The sequence below is a fragment of the Aquila chrysaetos genome, chromosome 25, assembly GCF_900496995.4.
Source record: "Aquila chrysaetos chrysaetos chromosome 25, bAquChr1.4, whole genome shotgun sequence".
In the NCBI taxonomy this organism is placed as follows: domain Eukaryota; kingdom Metazoa; phylum Chordata; class Aves; order Accipitriformes; family Accipitridae; genus Aquila; species Aquila chrysaetos.
Genome location: NC_044028.1, coordinates 5,902,353 through 5,922,451, shown reverse-complemented (window position 1 = coordinate 5,922,451; position 20,099 = coordinate 5,902,353). Strand labels below are relative to the sequence as shown.

Here is a 20,099-nt window from a genome sequence, read left to right as displayed (position 1 = left end):
AGTGTCAGGTGAAGCCTCACCAAGATACTTGCCTGTGTAACTATGACCTTCACCAATGGATTTCATATTTCTAGAACAACCAGGCAGGAATATATCTATTGTATGTTTAGGTGTGAAGATTTTACCCAAAGGAAAAACAAGATTCGAAGCAAGAAGAGAAAGAAGTTTCCTTTGTTTCCCTTCTCCTGAGAAGATCACAAAGAAAACGTTATCTCTAGGGAACTCTTCAGCTCACATCATTATTTGTCTGTAGGATGGGTTTAATATTTTGGCCTGCAGTGCACCGAATTATGCTTTTTCCTTCTTCTAGTTCTACCCAAGTCCAGTGCAAAAACAGAAGAGCTTTATGAGTCAAACTAGGCAGGGCCCCTTTAGAAATGTATGCAGATGCCCATTTTCAATGAACATTACAGTGCCACAAACACTAATCAGCTGAAAATTACAGAACACCCTTCTGAAAACTTCTTCAAATAAACAGGCCTTTCCTTACACCTTACAGTTTTTCCCCCATACCTATAGCACACATCCGTGCATAATCTAACTTGGTCTAAGCACCCTCATTCACTTCTATCTTTCCAATATTTAACTAAACTACTCATTTTTCAATTGTCAACCCATCTAAATAACTTTGCCAGCAGCACAACTCATCTCTTTCATAATTACAAGAGATACTAAGAGTCTCCTCTCATCTTCCAGCGAACATATATCTAGCTAGTTTCCAAATACCTGCTGCAATTTGTTATCCAGGGCTGCTTCTTGCCCCTGGCAGTCTCCTTTCTGTAATTCAGCGACATTCTAAGGATCCAACAATGCACCGTACAGCAGCAGTACATCACTTATTTTAAGATATTCAAATTGTTTCCTGATACCAATGAGAATATTTCTTCAGCCTTTCAAACTACTGCTACATATCAGAATGATTTTTTTTTTTTTTTAACTACTGAACACAAGAACACTGAAAATGGTTTTTCTTCATCTGGGTATACAGCCATAGTATCTTTCCAGTGGGCTCCTTACTCACTAAAAACTGGTTTAAAATTCTCGAATACACACTCCATTTATTAAGCAGCTTAAATGATCTACATCCTTTTGAGTCTGGGTTAACTACTATTACTCAATCAGAATTTGTTCTGCCTTCCACTTCCAATCACCTTCAAGCTTAAATTTCACTTAACACACTCATTTCCACTTTTAATATGGCCAAATCAAGGAAGCATATGGACCTGGTACAATTATTAAAAATGGAGGCACTCTCCTTTAATAGTGTGATCAACTAATCAAGCAAAAACTCATAAAGCCAACATTATGAAACATTATAACAGCATTATAAAAGACAACAACCCATCTTTCACCAATTTGACAGCACTGAGAAAAATCCAGTGACTAGTATTACAGAATACATCACACAAAACAACAAAACATATTTCCATCGAAAAAGAGTTTATGGCTCTGGGTCACTGTCTTTCTCCTGTAGGCACATCAAGTGGTTTGGTTAGCTATTAACTCTCTTGTGTGTTCACCCTTAATGCTGTATTTCTTATCTTACAATCCCTATTGACATAAAATCTCTTTCCACTTTGTACCGAGTCTGTCTTCTGCTTCTGCCCTATTAACTCATGTCAATATAGCAAAGGGAGCAAAATAAAGCAGAAAAGTCGATACTCATCCATCACATTTTTGTGCAACTGCTGCAATGAAGAGGAACAGATAGGTCAAAATCAAGATGCCTTAGGGAGCTGCCCCAACCCTCCAGCCCTGGTTGGCATCAGATGCGACCACAGCATCACTTCCCTGTGGCTCACGCAACAAAAGAAGTGGCTGCATAGGTCAGAAGTCCACTTGCCAAATTAGTATGGAGCATCCTGACTATTCAGAGCAAAGACCATACACTGAAGCAGAAGCTGCTCTAATCTCCACTGTGCTTTTGCAAATAAAAGTCACTCACAATACAAGCTGTCCTTGTTTTAGGAAAATTACAAACTGTGGTGAGATTTACCATATAGTCCCACCTTCTTTCGTATGCTTTTTCTGCCCTTCCCACAAGTGCACTTTCCTAACTAAATCACAAAGTACCTCTGGGAATAAAGGAAGGCATCATCACTGAGCACTTAACTGGACAGGATGATCTCTTTTCTCCCCCAATCCTTGCAACAATAGGAACACTAGAGATCTGAATTCAGAACAAAGAAGAAAGCATTTATCAGACAGAATAGAAAAGATTAAAGCATTTCTACCTCTGATTGAATGACCACAGTATCACATTACCTCTGCTCCTGCTGCTGCAGAGGAGGTGATTGAGCCCTGGCACAGAGGCCTTGCTGAGTGAGGAAGGGGGCAAATCCTCTCACCAGAATTTTAATCTCCTGCTCCTGGAACCAGGAAATCATTACCCAGTGCAGCAGAGAAATGAATGCTACATGGCATCCAATGGTCTCCCTGCTGGTAATTTCTACGTGAGATACAGTTTATTTCAAAGAGATTGTATAAGGCATTGCAGACCTTTAAGTTGTACAGGACTGATGAAGCGCTAAAAAAACAAAAGGACAGAAATAAAGGAATGAAAAAAAAGAAAAAAATGAAATTGTGAACACTATTTAAAGACAGATTAAAAGAGCCTGCGTGAAATCTGTGACTTCCACTGTGGAGCAGTAGCACACATTAATTCATCTTGCCAAAATACATGCTGCAAAAGACATTATTTTAGTACCTTTTATACACACCTGCGTTTAACTCAAGCCTCATTTGTCCTTCCCAGTGAACAATGTTGGGGGGGGCCAGGAAGAGAAAAAGGTTAAGAATCCGGGAGCTGGATTGATTCCCAGATGAAGAGACTTGTGACTCCTCTCCAATTCATGCTAGTTTTCTGCTTAGCAGAGCCCACCACTGCACACAGAGACACACCAGAAGCACAGCTGTGTAAAGGGGGAACACACCAGACCTCACTGCTGGCTGGACAAGACCAGAAAAGGAGGGTTTGGCTTGCCTTTGTCCCCATATTTGCAACGACAAACTCTCCAAAAAGAGGATTTTTTCTAAGTTACAGAACTAAGTATTTAGAGATAGGTCTATCAAGCCACATAAGCCAACCATCCTCTGTTACAAAGGTACCTCAAATATAAGATTAGAAACCTTAACAACACTTGTACATGTAAGAATGCTTGAGATACTATCAAAAAGTTAAGGTTTTTTGCTAAGAAACCATATCATATTTACTTAAAGGAAAAAAGATACACAGTATAAGTTGGCTAATGTTATCAGAAGTCTTAGAATACCTGACGGTTTCTCTAAACTACCAGTTCCTAGATATGGATTTTCATAATTTCAGAACCAATTTTCATAGTAAGTTACTGACCTTCATACTTAGCAGAAGAACCTTAATAAAACGGCAGTGTTGGCAAAAATGAAAGCAAATAGAAAGAAGATTTGTTGACTTTAAATGCTGGGGGGGTTGATTATTTTTGCATTCCTGAGATGCAGCATCAGCTATTCTGTTGGGCAGAATGTCAGTCTTGAAGAGACATAAGGCTCCCGTGTAATAAGGACAGATTTCTTTCCAGCTCCATTCAGTTGTGAACTATTATACTAACATATACTGGAGAATAGGTATAATCAGGCAAAAAATCCAAATTGTTGAAGTTTCATCTATTTATAAGTTACATCATAAATTTACTGACTTTTCTAGTCAAACAGCATCTTCCATAAATATGGCAGGCACAACCCAAATGTTTAAAAAAAAAAAAATTAAATAAAGTCACAAGCTTTTAGAACAGAAAGATTTTAATGTTTTAAAGAGCAGCAAAATTGGGCACCTTTTCCTTCCCATTACCTTCAAAGCAAAAGTTAAAGGTACAAGAATTCAAATGCAACATGATGCAAAATTTACACAGGAATGCATACAGTCAAGGCTTTCTAATTTTATTTCTTTTTTTCTGCTGTAGAAATCAAGGAGCAGGGGGAAAATAATGGAGGTTTAAAAGAAGGAAAAGGTTAGCTATTCAGATATTTGTTTAGATGCAGAAAAAGCTGAACAAGTGATAGGATAGTGATGGACATTACTGACAGCCTGTAAACTAATTAAATTTTACATTGAGGCTTCAGGTTAGTGGACAGAGGATTCTAACATGCTAACTGTGCCTCAGTTAGACACTATGTTTTAAACTGTTCCCCATTTGTGACATTTTAGACAACAGAAAGCTTGCTCAGCTTCTGTTCCTCTGTGGCTCTCGGTTTGTACTGAATGTGGAACTGGGTATGAAGTGGCTGCTAAGAGATACAACTTTGTGACGTGAGAACTGAAGTTGTCATTTGCACAAATCATCATAAACATTTTACAGGAACATTTACTATCTGTTAAGCTGTGATGAAATCAGAACTAACAGACAATACCACAGGCACCAGTTCTCAAACAGTTTTAATGTCAAAAGGTATTAAATGAAGTTCTGACCCATGTGGAGATCACAGAGACCAGCCTTGCCACTCTCTGAAGGAGGTTACAAAGCTGAATACTCAACAGTTAAGAAATGTCAAATATATCCATGGAACCATCGTCCAGTAACTGCCTATCTTCTCAACCTATTTTACCTTTAAAGCTATTTTAAAAGCTATTTTAGCTTTAAAATGCAGCAGGAGTAATTGACCTCCTGAAAGCAGATGTACGAAATAATTTTTTTAAAGATTTGTGAGTTGCAGGAAGAATAATTGTAATTAATAGAAAAACTAGAACTGCTCCCCATCTCTACATTTTAACCTAGCCCTGGGTTGGGCAAGGAATCTACAGAGGTTGCTTGCTTGCTTACTCCTCCCCTCACAAGGGTCCTTGTTTAAGAAGCCAGGCAGGAAGGTATGAACAAGCTTCCAATGGTTTTTATCATTCGGCTCAATTTGCAAAAGCAAAAAATCCTTACTGATGGCTTAGAGCTTGCAGGAATAGCACCAGTATATGCATATGTCTCTCAGCTCAGAAGTTATAAAGACAGGTCCATTCATAGCTCTTGGTTAAAAATGAGCAGTCAGCTACGAAGGGTCTCAGCTATACTGTATAATAGCTACATATATAATGTACACTGTATACCTATATATATAATAACTTGCTGAACCTTTTTATGAAAAGGAAGGAGGCAGAGCCTCCCTCGTCTCCTCACATTTGGATTGATGCCTCAAAGTGTAAACCAGCTCCTCAGATGAAAGGAAAAGGAGGAGTTTTTTAACAATGAAATTCATTCTTGGCTGTGACAGGTTTTTTTATTTCTGAACTGTCTTCACTAAGCAGATGATCCTAGAGTTTCAGTTTAAGCCTTTCAGTGACTTGCAAGCATCCTCCCTGCACTAAAAACATCACTGCAGTGGACACTACCTCTCGTTTCTTAGATTTTTATGACCTACTATATTAAAACCAGTTTAAATGTAATAAAGTCTGCAACATTTACAGCTAGAAAATACAGGAGGACAATAAAATTAGCCAAGCATAAAAACAAGGGAGTCTTAAACATCCTCTGCTCACTTTCCAGGGACAATATACACAGAACAGGCACGGACTGCAAAATCAAAAGGAATTTAAATCAATTTAAAATTCAAACAACCTTTTCTCCTGCCTGCTAGGGGCTTAAGGGACATTAACACACACATACTAGCTCTTCTGCATTGTTTCCTCAGGTTTTCATTCTCACTTTCTAAAATTTGTTTATAAAAGTGATCTGAAATATTGATGATTTACTCATCTCTCATACATGGTTTTGCTCAGCTGCGGCTGGTTTTGCAGTAATGACGTACTGTCTCTCTTCACTTCACACTCCACTCCTTTTCTGCAGAAGATGGAGTTGGAACATACAATTTTTAGATTGCTCCCTATTTCTTCCTACCTTACCTACTCTCTCATTCACTTAATACATACCATTACAATATGTAAGGCAAACCAGCAAATTTGCACTGAAGCAAAACTTCAACTGTCATAACAAATTCTTGCCGTAGTGCCAAAACAAAGCTGTTCTCACAACTGTTCCTATCCCTCTGTCACTCCTACAGTACAAGCATGAACTGTACGGGAGACTAAGGTAGGGTTTCTTTGCATAGCAGTCTATTCCAGAACCACAAAATACTGCCAGCTTCTTCCTCCCCTTAGGAGGGTTCCCACAGTTTTCTTAATAGGATGCTGTTTAATGAATGGGATACAAAGCTGACTAAAGCAAAACAAAAATCTATCTGCTTTATAACATGTTTATATTAAGCAGAATTTGAAAAATCTGTTTGGGGCATAGGCAAAAGCAAGTGACATGAATTGCACTTTGGGAAAGCCCTGCAAAAGCATTGACAAAGATATGCTTTAGTAAATATCATCATAAGCCTTGTAAACTATCACTTCCACAAGCCAGAGGACAGATCACTGACTTGCTCAACATCACACAGAAGTCCTGGGTCAGAACCAGAGCCAGAAACAAAATTGCTTCCAAAGGTCCACTGAGTTTTGAGTATTTCTGCAGTCCAGTCTTACACAGGTCTCTCAATTTCCATCCAGCCTCTCCGTCATCCTGTTTGCCTTAAGCAGCTTTAATGCTTTACAGAAGCACTACATTATAGACCACAAGCAGAAACACATATCCTTGTACACTTAGAAAGAATGTAGATAACATTTACTGTACTTCAGAGAGGATCCAGTCTAGGCCAGGTGTAAATACACAGCAGACATATATCACTCATACCATCAGCCTCCTTCTAAGAAAAATGTTTTTACAAGTCCTGTTTTGTCTCTCCTGTAGGACTTCTGTTGGTCCCACATTTCCTGCTCGCCACCTGACCTTCACATAAGCCTCTCCTGACACAGTGATGAGTACATAGTGGTATAAATCCCAGTATGGGAATATGTAAATGGCTTCTGTATCAGTAACAATCAGCAAAGTGTCATGGATTTTATGACGTCTCCAATTCTTCTCTCTTTTAAATAGAAACACAACAATGCAACACCTATTTTTTTGGACAGGTGGTGATTCAGATGATTGGTTAGAAAGATTTCTTTATTTTGGATACAGCCAGCCTTACTTTAGTAATTACCTCTGCTACAATGAAGTTTTGTATTTGGAGACATGGTTAACAAAAGACCTCTTCTTTGGGGATTCAAATCCCTGAGTCCCAAAGCACTATTCTAAACAGGGCATGTTTCTAGAACATGGCTTAATATCTTGCAGCAGACACAATGATGGTCTTCTACTTCTTTGAAGTAAGGTAACTAGAGAAGGAACTTACTCATTAAAAGTGCTGGGGGAAAAAATGAATTAAAAACTAGCCCGATTGATCAAACATGGTAGCATCTACACTGACTCCTTGGCTTGATTCAGTTCTTTAAGGCCATGAGGAACTTCTTCGAAGTCTGTACACGTTAACAAAAGATGCCACTCACTTTATTTTTAAAACATCAAAAGCAATGAAGTCTGAGGCTGTCTGACCAGAACTGCCGGGTTTACAACAAGAAGGACACTGTAACTTCTGTCAGCCTCAATGACAGCTACATTTATCCATGAGAGCTACAACTACCCTTCACTCTCTTGTTCAGTTCTCATTCAAGTATTAGACATCGGTCTCCAGAGGATGGGAAAAGAGGAGCCACTAGAACTTCACCCAGCCTCACTCTCCTATATTTAGTTCAAGACCTTCAGCATTAATTCAGGGAAGAGATGAAGTAGCTACTTCAAGACAAAATTAAAAAATCCGATTAAAAGCTTCCAAAACCTGAGGAATTTCTGACTTATACTTGGCAGGTACATTTGAAACAAGGTCCATATTTCATCATTCACAAGTTTGATACAGAGCCACAAATTCCCCAAGGGAGTCAGAATGAATTTCAAGTTTCCTCTGCCTTTCAGTATTAATGAATACTTCCTCTGTAAGTTCAAGAATGTCCCTGTGTCGCTGTTTATACACAGAACCCCCACCTTCAAGATGCAGCCTTGTAAGATGACACAGCCTGGGTGCTTGTCTTCCCCCCTGGGCAAAGCTCTCCTTGCAGTTCAGAACAAGCATGTTACAAAGTTCTTCTGGAAAAGGGCACGTTCTACAGACAGTAGACCTGCATTCTGGGTTTGAGGAGATGACTGGAATGCATTTTCTCTTTGCATAAAGGCATTTCTTAGGAGGCATCTGCAATCCATGCAAATGAAAGGTTTCCAAAAGGTCATTGGCAATATAAAATGTAATTAGCTTAAAAACATAAAGTATTTTTAGGCATCACTTTGCCCCAGGTTATCTTACTGTTGCTTGTTTTTTATAATCACAGTTCTTACCAGCATTTTTTTTTCCTTTTGGATGTATTCAGGAAAGAAAAAAAATCTGACAAATGCACTGTTAAAAGATATTATGTTACTCTCAAATAGGCGAGTTAGAGACTTATCACCCATGGCTGTGCACTACACTACACATAATTATACCAGGTGTGACAGAGGCACTCGACCCCTTAACCGAACTAGCAGGAGTTTGGTACAGGCTCCAAAAGAGGTAAAGGCCTGAGCCGTAGCTGGGCCAAGAACTCCTCTAGACAACCCACAAAGGAGCAGAGTGACCCAGTGAGCATCAATACATATGAGCCTGGAACACCAATCATGCGATTAACACATGAATAGTGGGTAGCTTTTCCAAGAGTCTTTTATTAAGAAACAAAGAAAGTTGTGGGTACAAGAAGTCTCATGCATACCTTTCCCACCACATGTAATTTGACTACGAGCCAACCACTTTATCCCATAAACAGCCCAAGTGAGCCTTCTTTGAGCTCTCCCTGCTAGGCAGTGCGGCTGCATGGCAGTGATCTCCTCTTGAGCTGGGACACCTCGCAAGGTTACTCCTCGAGGCAGAGAGACCTTTTACCAACAGCAGATCTTTGGTAAGTGACAGATATCACGCATAACCTTGTAGTATGGTAACTTTGATTTTGTACCTTGGTAACTTTGCATCATCATTCAAATGATTGTGCCGTGCAGTAATAGAGTGAACCTTGCCATCAAACTTTGTAAGTCGTGCTTTTACAACTTCATATTAAAACCAGTTTTGCTAATACCTTTGACAGTGGTTCTTTAAGAGATCTAAATCACCCACTCATGACACCAGGCAGCACAGCAGCAGGTGCACTTTCATTAAATAAGACACATTTTAAAAACAAAAAAACAACAAAAAAAACCCACGAAGCAAGCCACATTACACTGCCCGGTTAAGTCTGAATGGTTACTCAAAATTCACAACAGATTTTGCCACAAACACCAACACCCCACTCAGTATCTACAGCTGCCTTTTCCCAGCATCAGCATAGCCCACAGTACTCACAAGTGCAAGAGGCAGAAATACTGCATCTCAGGAAACATGCTTTATCCTAGAACACATTTGGACAAATGAAGCAAAACTCATTCAACAGTCATTGTAATGACAGGTTCAGACTTGCTGCTGCAGCTGACTGCCCAGAGGAGATAAGTCAAACAATATGATAAAATGATTGTATTGACAGTATAGAAAATAATATTTTTGGTTAATATAAAATTAAAGTTTTAGCCCCTTAACTGCAAGTCTGACATACCAGTGCTGAGTCAGTGAAACACAGTATTTACCGGTATACGGCTCCAGCAAAAACATGACACACACAGTCTATCTGCTTCCAAGTTCCTTCTATATGGAGAAAGTTCATACTACTAATTGTCTTATCAAAGTATCCAAAGCCTGGTCATGTATCAGAATGATTTAGACCAAATCTCTCTTTCTTGCAGATGCTAACAGCCCTTTCATCTCTTCTGTCTCATACCTCCCCCCCGTTCCACGTGTGCCCACTACCTTCTCTCTCAAATTGTCTAATTGATTAATCAAGTTAAACTCGGAGCAATTGTTCTCAGCCTGCATTTAGCTTGAAGGCTTTTGCTTCTATATCAGATCTGAGTATTGGCCGTGTGCCCAAACATATGTCTGTCTTCTAATCCTACCAGTTGGTCTAATAGAAGGTATTACTTCTCCCTACAAACCTTGCTTTCCTGATTCTTCTGTGAATCATCAAAATGCACTCTGACTTCAACAAGCTCCAATTCTTACACCAGCGCAAGATCTGTAGAATGAAAACCAAGTTCACTCAAATTGGGAGTGTGACACAACCTGTGTGGCAATTATATCCTTGGTGGCACAGGGTTCAGATTCTTTCAACTGGAGGGGATGTAAGCAGCACTGCTCCACACTCCCAGCTACAAGAGAAAGGGTTACAAAGTGACTTCAGTCTTGCTCTTTAAGTAGATAAAGATGCATCAACATAAGTGATACATTTGGTTTCCAAGAGCCAATTAATGCATTGTCTTGGTGACAATTTTTACCTGCAACGCAAGGTGCAAGAAGAGGGATTTTTTTTTCATTAGGATAACCCATGGAGATGTGCTACTTTGTCAGCAGAGTCCCATTAAAAAAAAAAAAAAAAAAATCTCACAGCGTTTTCTTTAAGCATACACAATATTTTATTAGTTGTAGTTACTTTGGACTCTATGTACTGCAACTGCCATAGGCTAGATCTGATAATCCCTTATTTGTACAGCCAGAAAGGGACACATTTTGGTTTATTTCCATAAATATTTCAAAAGCTTTCTCTGGCTGAGAAACAGAAAGCCTCTTCAGTAGTTATTCCACTCATAAGAATTTGATTTTTGTTGCTTGAATAAAAGGAAAGCTAGAGGGTTTTGTTGTGGGGTTTTTTGTTGGGATTTTTTTTGTGGGTTGTTTTTACTGATTTCCATCTCTTAACAGTGAGACATATTTTAAAACTTATGAATATGTGAACGTTGTTTTAAATATTGAAAATATGTAAAAACAGACTATACATAAAATATGACAGAAAGGAAATTACATTTTGCTAGAACACTGTTCTGAACTCTAACAGAGTACAATGCCTAAGCCTTCTGACCAAGCATCCAGCCCCAAAGGGCCCTCTGAATGTCAGATCCTACTACAGTTTTTCTCGTATGGCTAAAGTGAAAAAACAAAAAAAAAAAAAAAAAGAAAAGTCACCAGCAACAAAATAACTGGACCAGTTGCCAACCATCCCTCCTGAACTCATCTCCAACTCTACCCCATCAGCCTTTCCTAAGGAGTGACACATTCCTGCAAAAGAATGGCTGCAGTGAGAAATTGTCAGAATTTCTTCCAAGCAACAGAGCATGGCTGTACCACTATTGCCAGAAAACACACCAACTACTGTCTAAAAAGAGACACAGAGAGGAACTAACTATAAACACATTTCTCCTCTGTGATGCCCATGCAAGAACTAAGCAATCAGTCTGACTTCAGGAATTTTAAAAAAGAAATTTTTTTTCAACAAATTTCCTTCAACAAGAAATCTTGTGGACAAGGATGGAGAGAGGAGGAAACACTGTCAAGGCACAAACACACCCTCAGGATCTTTCCAACATTTGACAGAAGACCTTATATTATCAGCACAATTTCCTAAGAAAGCCTTGCCTTGTCTCCCTGTGCTTAACTCCTCCAAACCAACTACTCCATCCTTAACCAGATGCCTCAAAAGTGTCTGATGCTTCACTGAAAGCTGCACCAGAGCTGTAGTAAAAGGCTACATCTGAGCTCTCCACAGGAAGAGTTTCTGAGATAGGCACATTCACATCAAGATATTCTGCAGCTTTTCGTTTCTTTCCTTTCACTTGTAACATTTTTTAGCTAATTGGCTCCAGAATTTATAATCCTGGTGACAGCACCCTGGCTGTGCACGACAGAAAAGGTGGAGGAGGAGGGGAAGGAAGACAGAGCAGCTGCCAAGGCTGCCGGCACCATCTTCTGTTCCGAGCACGTTACTGCAAAGCACCGGCTAGATCTCAGGATGCTGATCCTCCCCTCGCTCACCCAGAAAGCTCAGGGTATCTTACGCTTAGAAATATCACAAGACAGCTTAAGAGATTTTATGCAGACTTCAGAAAAAGCAGGAATCCAAATATGAAGTGCAACTAAAACCACCAAATTTGAAAAGGAGAAAATTAAGCAGACGGGGGGGGGAAAATGTAATTACAGCAGAAAAAAAAATTTGTTTCACCATTAGCATTGCACAATAAGAAGGTTTGTCAGGCACCGGTTTAGCCTACACATGTTCACATCCGTCAGCATTTCCATGATAAATCCTAATTTTCGCCATTGTTGATCACATTGAACTAAAACTTGGTATGCAAGTTTTCAGCACAGATGCTCAAATAAATTATGCACATTAGTCATTTAACTTTCAGAGCAGCAAAAGAAGCTGCTTTTGGGGGGGGGGGGTTGACTGCAATTTATGACAAGTTTTTTTTGCCTTGCACAGCTAAAAAAGACAAGGCAGCTTACTTTTTACTTTTGATTAAACTTTTCAAGCAGTATGTCTTTTGTACAGATAAAACTTTGACATTAGGAAAATATTTATAACTAACTAAAAATGCCCGCCCCCCACCAACAGCTATATACTTACAGTATTTCCTCCATTTACTATATTACACCATGGTCTATACATTCACATATGCATACAAGCAGACACGAAGAATATTAAAATGAAAATACATAATGAAAATACCAATAATAGCAGGCTGAAGAAGTCATGCAGTAGACTTGATGTGATCCGGATGAGAAATTGTTAAACAAGCAATTAGCTATAGAGCTGAACAAAGTTTACATGCAGATATGATCAACTGATTGAGACATCCCAGCCAAGTCAATCTATTTTTTAGACATAACCGTATTCTGCGCAGTATTTGAACTGACACTACTTCACAGCAGTCACAAAACCCTACAGAATTCATGTTTACCCTGGTAAAATGTCTCAGTGTATTCTGGCTGTCCCCACTCCCCCCAAAGCATGGGGAAACCATCAATCTGTTTAAAATAAACAATATAACCAGTACCCTAAAATACTTGAGAAAAACCCATAGTCTTCGATACCCCTGTTAAGGCAACTACAGGGCAGTATTAACTGCTGACAGGTTCTGCATTCATTTATAGAGTAAAATTATGAAGAAATGACTAGTAGGTATTGCTTTTTCTTTTCTCCAAAATGGATCTTTCATGCATTTTTATACCAGACAGTAGTTGACAGTGTCATGAGTCTAAAAAGACAGAAAATTCATTCTGCATTCTGCCACCAATCTTCCTCTGGCTTCTCATGACTGCTCAGGAAAGCTGTAATGAAGTTCTAGCATTACAAATTAAGAGACAAAATGGTTATACTTGTTTGACTGTTGACAACTTATCATACAACACTTCAAGGGAACAGTTCAAGAGCCACGGTCAGTACTATAATTTTAAGATACTATATGGGAAGAAACAAATGTGTATCGTGCTTTTGGGGGAGAAGGGAACAAAAAAATCTTAACAGGTACAGATAGGAATTAATGTATTTTATTTGCCTTAAAAATAATTAGGTGCAGACTAGACAGGATATATGGAGTAGAGATGTTGGTTTTCAATTCATGTGGTCGTCTGCATCTGCATGTGAGAATATAAGAAATTCAGGTCACTGTATTAAGTGGATCAGCAGAACCCAAGCAAACACAATGCTTCTCCAGAAACTATATCCAGACTTCTCAGGCCACATTCTTCTACATTATTCATGGGACCATTCTTATGACTTCAAGACTGATTCTAAAGATATTACCAAACTGAAGGGCCCTCCTGTTTTCCAACTCATATAAAAGTTTTCAAGGCTTACCACCATATTGCAGAGGCAATAAAAGACAAATCCCTAAGCACTGGAAATCTTAAAGCAGTAGAACTCCAGGAGCTCTATACAAAACTTGGCAACAGGCTGAATTCATGATTTTACATAATACTACTGGTTTCAAAGTAGAATATTTTTGTACTGCTGCCTACTGCATAGCTGAGATTATAATTCCACCCTTTGTATTCATATCACAAATATAACACGGATGTGGGGCACTCTTCCTTTGGCCCATCAGCCTCATGTAAATCACTAATGTGATCATAGCATCTATTCGCTAAAAATGAAAGAATAGTGAAAATAGATAATAAGTTTTGACTTCAAATCACTTCAATAGTTCTAAATATTCATTCTAGTTTCTGAGAACTCTAGACTAGTATTAACATACATCTATTTCATCTAGGATTTTTTAGGAATTTTAGTCTCACAGAAGTGAAAGATTTATAGCACAGATGTGAGTCATGCATAGAAGAAATGCTAGGCAGACTTTTTCCATAACTTTTACAGTGCAGCTCCATGCTGAAACACGGTGTCTGCTGTACAACACACCATCAAGAACAGTCTATGCTTCCTATGAAATTAACTGATTATTTTTTACACATTTTTCTGGTCAATAATACACACTGCTACCTGGATACCCAAGAGACTGCCGAATCAGCATCTCCAGAGGAGCACTAACAAATGAAAGCTATCGTTCATTCTAGTGATAAAAAGATGCACAAACATCAGGGATGCTAGTAGGAACACCAAGGGTCAATCACAATCCTGGAACAAGAAAAAAAATATTAAGAACAGAGTTAAAAAGCTTCTACAATTTTTTAATCATTAGAAGTGATCAGAGCACTGAACAGAGGCATTTCACAGATTGTCCTTGAATGTTCTCCAAGAAGCACAGTCTATATAAGGTATAAGGTAAGAAACCAAATACTAATATCTTTACTGGTTTTGCACTCTATAGTTTATACAGAGCTCCAGGCTGAAAAGATGGTACAATTAGAACTATGTCTGTCCCCTGGAGGCTGTTCTTTAGGCTTTCTCTCTATATTTTCTTTTAAACAGAAAAAGAGACTAGTTTCATGAGCTCCAGAACTGAAGTTGCCTGATTTCCTAAGGATGTCTCTCTCCAAAGGTGAATACTGACTCAAGTAGACTTCCATTTCTCACACCAACAGCATGAAAACAATACTGATACCAACAACATTACCACAGTACTACCCAAATGCCACAAGCCTTTGGAAAATATGGTATAGCAGAAATTATGGACTGTGATACTACTGTGGTATCAGAGCAGTGCTCGCTCACTGCCAGTCTCAAGGCTGAATGAGCGGTGGCCAAGGAGGCACGATCTCCGACAGGAGCCTTACTGTCAATGTGACATTTAAGAGGGTCTTTTGCTTGCAGGCCTCTGATACCTAACAGGGCATGACCTCTGGTTGCAGCAACAGGATGTCTCTCCTGGAGATGGAGACCTGTTTTCCTTAAACTTGCTGGAATTTATTATGCTTGAGACCTCTACCATCTGCCAAGCTTGACAGAACACAAGTAGCAAGTTCAAAAGTGTAGGGTAGGCACAGACAATCTCATCTACATACACACACAAAGCACAGTAATAAGCCTCACTTCCTCAGGAAATCAGACTAAAAATGGCACAATCATGAAAAGCAAAGGTCTGGGCAAAATCCCATGTTTTTAGAATTGGAAACATAAGTCAATGTCTTGGCTAAATTATTTTTTGCCTTCCTATTTGCTGCTAGGGGCTAGCTATGTGATAGAAAAAATTAGAAAATCTTTGTATCTACCCAATTAGAGTCACGAATAACCAGATGTTGCTCTGGAAGCTTACCATTTGAATATATTTATTTGGAGAGAGTAGATTGGTCACTTAATGGGACACTATCAACTACCCTCTGGTATAAAAATGCATGAAAGATCCATTTTGGCAAAAAGAAAAAGCAATACCTACTAGTCATTTCTTCATAATATTACTCTATAAATGAATGCAGAACCTGTCAGCAGTTAATATTGCCCTGAAGCACTGTGAATAAACATTTGTCTGGTATTAGATACACACACACCTCCACATATAAATCAAGGTGCAATGTGCCATACAGATGAACAAGAGAAGAAAAAAAAAAAATCCCTACCTTGTCCTATATTAGACATTAAGTGCTTCTTTTGATCACAAAATAACTCATAAAGCCTATCAAAAAGCTAGCACTTCTCCCTCTGTCACATAAAAGACATTTCACTGTAATTAAACTTCTGTCCAACTTTCCAGAAGATTAGGGGAAGAAATCTGACAGGCTCTATTTATATTTGTGACTGACACTCCTTGGGACATCCAAGGAAAAGAGAAGATGGGCAATAGATTTACAACACTTCTGAGCTAACAGCACTTATGGAGATGGACGGTTCTGAGCTTACCATCACTCATTCATTGGTTTGTTTTTTTTTTTATTAAAAAAAAAAAATCCCTGCTGCCCAACTGAAAAGCATTTTCTGTTCAGTTTGCAATCTACATTCCCCAGCCTTCAATGGTTTAGTTTTTTATTTCATTTTTAAGCAACAACACACACAGCAGGTTGTTTGGGTAAATCAGCTTTACATGATTTATATGAATAAAGGTGGTAAACAAGCATGTCTCTTAACAGAACTCTTTGAACACTTGGAGAAGGAAGATATTTTTTCAAACATATTCTGTGTATCCCTTTTCACATATGAAACTATATGTCAAAACACATGGCTGGGTTTCTGACACTAGATGATGGGAATAAGCCATCAGCTCCGGGATCCCAACACCAGAACCAAAGATTTACTGCTCTTCCATTTTTCTTTGTGTCCTTCATCCTGCTCAGTACTAACTTCACCTATGTGTTTCCTTGTATTTGACTTTCTACAAGATACCTCAATGGTCCAAAGTCAATATTATACTTAGACAACAAGAGCAAAAGCAGAAAAGAAATGATCACTTTGGAAGGGACCACAAGTAACCAAAAAAGTACATTTTCATAGCCTGTCTTTCAGAATTGAAGCAAATATCAAACTGCAAACAGCACCATTCCTTCATGCTTAGCCATCTCAGAGGACAATACTCATGAGAAGGGAAGTTTTCCCCTACATTTCAAATTCAAGAATGCTTTGCCAGGATTGTTTTAGGAAATCTCTCCAGAGATTCCAAATATGCAGCTAGGATGCTGGAAAAATAAATATGCAGCTTTTTTCACTTAAAAAAATAGCATAACTACTACATCATTTTTCCATAAGACAAAAGCTTATAAACAGCTCGGCCGACTTGCCATATTACAAGCTACAACTATCAACTCTTCCTGAAAAAGTACATTTCAACCACACCTATAGCATTCACACTCAGGGGATAAATGTACTTAAATGAATGATGGCTGCATGGTTAAACTGACCCACTAATTAAACACCTTTCTTTCATTACCTTTTCCTAAACAGCAGAGCAGGTATTCTTCATGCTATCAAAGTGGCCCTAAGCAACCTACTTTTGAGCTTTTAAGCCTTTGGATTGTTGTCTTCATTCTGCAGTTACAGAGCTCCACGATACTTCCCGCTGTTACTGCTGAAAGTATAATTTACTCTATTTACACAACTTACAGCAACACACTCCAAAACAGCACTGAGATTCCATCACGCGCTATTAATGGCACTTTCAGCTACATTACTCAGCGATCCTGAAGTCACAAAGAAGAGAACTGAGTTGCTGCTTATGTGTTCAGTGCAAGAGTGACCCTCTTTCCTCATGCTAGCGCCACAGGGAGGTTTTCCTCCCTAGCAAAAATAGCAAGCTCCAAGGGAGTCTACACAACTCAAACATGTAAACAATCACTGTTAAAAGAAATTGATTTAAACCCACTGTTCAGGAAATTCAGTCCTGTGGTTCTGGGTCTAAAAGCATCCAATCTGAGTGATACAGTAAATATGATATGCATCATCATTTGATCTCTGGGAGGCCTTGAGACACTGGCAATTGCACAGGTTACACAAAACACAGATTGCATTTCAGATCCCCAAGCCAGAAGCAGGGGGAGTATCAGTGCAAAGGCTGATTTGTAACGATGTAGCCTTTTTGTGTGTGATGACCCCTACTGCCTTTTTAATAACAGAAACACTGGCTCTAAAAAAATATACAGTAATAAATGGAAAGCAGTTCTAGAATGGAAGAATGAGACAAAATAAATTTAGTCTGTTTAGTGAAGCCATATGTCATTTGGAAAACATTGTTACCAGTATGTTTGTATAGCATAACTCTCCATTCTCGATCAACTAAGGGACACTGAGAAGCAGTTGAGCTAGATCTGTCTCCAGTTTTACAGAAACGGATAGGACCTTACATAGCAAATTGTTCCCTTGTGGTACCTTTTCCATGCCTGGTTTCTTTTCTGAAGCCAAGTCCTGCTCATATTCCGCTACATTAGCAATTAACTCCTGCTTCGCTACCACGCGTCTCCTCTTATCAAAAAGAAACTGGGGACTATTTGTCAGGTCGAGACAAACAGTAGCTGGCAAGTGTCTATCAGAGTCACTAAACAATGTGGGAAAGGTACCATCACTTGGAAGACTGCAGTGTAAAGACTGAGAGAAAGAATAATCAGCTTGCAAAAAAACCCTCCAGGCGCTCTTCTGCCCGTGTTTAAAAGCTCAGTGACGACCAAACATACATTCACTATACAAAGACTCAGTATCAGCCATTTAGGGAAAAGGGTCATATCACCATCTTCAACACCACACTCAAACCTCTTCTACTAAACTGAATTTTGCACTGTAGCAACAGGTAAGCCAGGACTATCTGTGATTCTCCATTGCCACAAAATTAAATCCAGATGCCAACTTCTGATGTTGTTTTCTTAAGCATCTACCAAATCATTAATTTTAATGGAGAAAATTAATCAAAGCTTCTTAGGGTAGGCAAAAATTCTTTTGTCTTTGTACTGCATATTGCTCTATACACACATAACCACCGACTTTGTAAATCAAACAGCACTATTGGTACTGAAGACTTAACACGTTTCAACTAAGTGCAAAAGAACTTGTAGCTGAAAAAACAATAGAAAGCTGAATAAGTGCTGGGCTCAATCACTAGAGGGAGTCATGATCACATATTAAGTTACTGTAATGCACAGACCATTCTGAACACAATTATGAAACAAATAAAAGAGAAGACCATCAGCTAAATCTGGATGTCATTCAGGGAAAAGAGAAAATTAGATTTGCTTCCTTAACAAGGTTTTATTTCCAAAGACTCAAGACCTTCTCCTGGGAACTTTCAAATCATCTGTAATGAAAGGTTTTTTAAAATGTATCTTATTGCCTACATTTTAAGACAGAATAAGGTATGTGACAGAAGAAAGCCAAAATTATCAGTTTTGGAAATGACACACAGCATTGCATCAAGAAAATGTTAGAATTTTAATTTAAGCAGCTTTACAGCTCATTTCACTTGAAATCAAGAAGTAATCTTAATCATGTTTTTATTTTTAAACTAAATAGGCACAATTACATCCAGCATGAACAGGCACTACCAAAAGGCTGCTTTTTCAACAGATGATTCCCCTTGGCCCTTAATAAATTTAGAAAAAGCATTTCTCTGACAGGCTGTGAGAAACAGCCTGGGAAAAAAAAAAATCCATAACTCAAACATACCATCATTCTTTTATTTGATCATTTGATCAGTTGTGGGTTTGAGGGTTTACTTGGTTTATTTTTAATATATGAAATGTCTTTTTTATATTGGTGAGATTTCCCCCCCCCCCCCCTTAAACTTCTCAGCAAAAAACACAAAACAATTTGGCCAGCTGCACTCACGGGAATTTATACTTGGCTAACAATTTTACAACTGACTAAACAGTTTCATTAACAGTAGCAGCACACGCGAAGCTTTTAACACCCAGCTTGAATCCTGCCCATCATTAGTACAGCAGAGCCCAGAACACGATCATCTCTTGAATGAAAATCTACCACATACCTCAGGAGACACATTAGTAAATGCAGCCCAAGACAAACTAAGAGTGCTTTTCCAGTGCTCAATTACACAGTGTTGGACTGCTTTACATTCAACACGTTTACATCAAAGGCTGAAATTCTCCACACTTCTGTTGCTTAGACAAGTCAGCTGACACCTTGGCAATGCAAACAGTTCAAGAGCCTTTTTGAAAGATAGAGGTATTGCTTTTAACAAGAACAGACAACGGGTTCCTAATGTGAGGAAATAAAACAGTGTGGGAACCCAAGAATATGTACACCAAGGATGAGAAGCACTTTCTGGCACACTATGGAGCCATGTTAAGAAAGGCTATGTGTAACCGATGCAGTCTAGAAAGTTAAGCTCTGGCGGACAAATTCATTTCCCCTATTAGACATTCACTCCCACACCAGGGCAAAGGCTTAAACA

General features: G+C 38.7%; 1 protein-coding gene across 4 annotated transcripts in view; it reads right to left on the bottom strand.

Moving 5' to 3' along the window:
* MAD1L1 (mitotic arrest deficient 1 like 1) overlaps positions 1-20,099 on the bottom strand; it is a 379,577-nt gene that overhangs the window by 317,527 nt on the left and 41,951 nt on the right. The gene's annotated exons all lie outside the window — the stretch shown is intronic.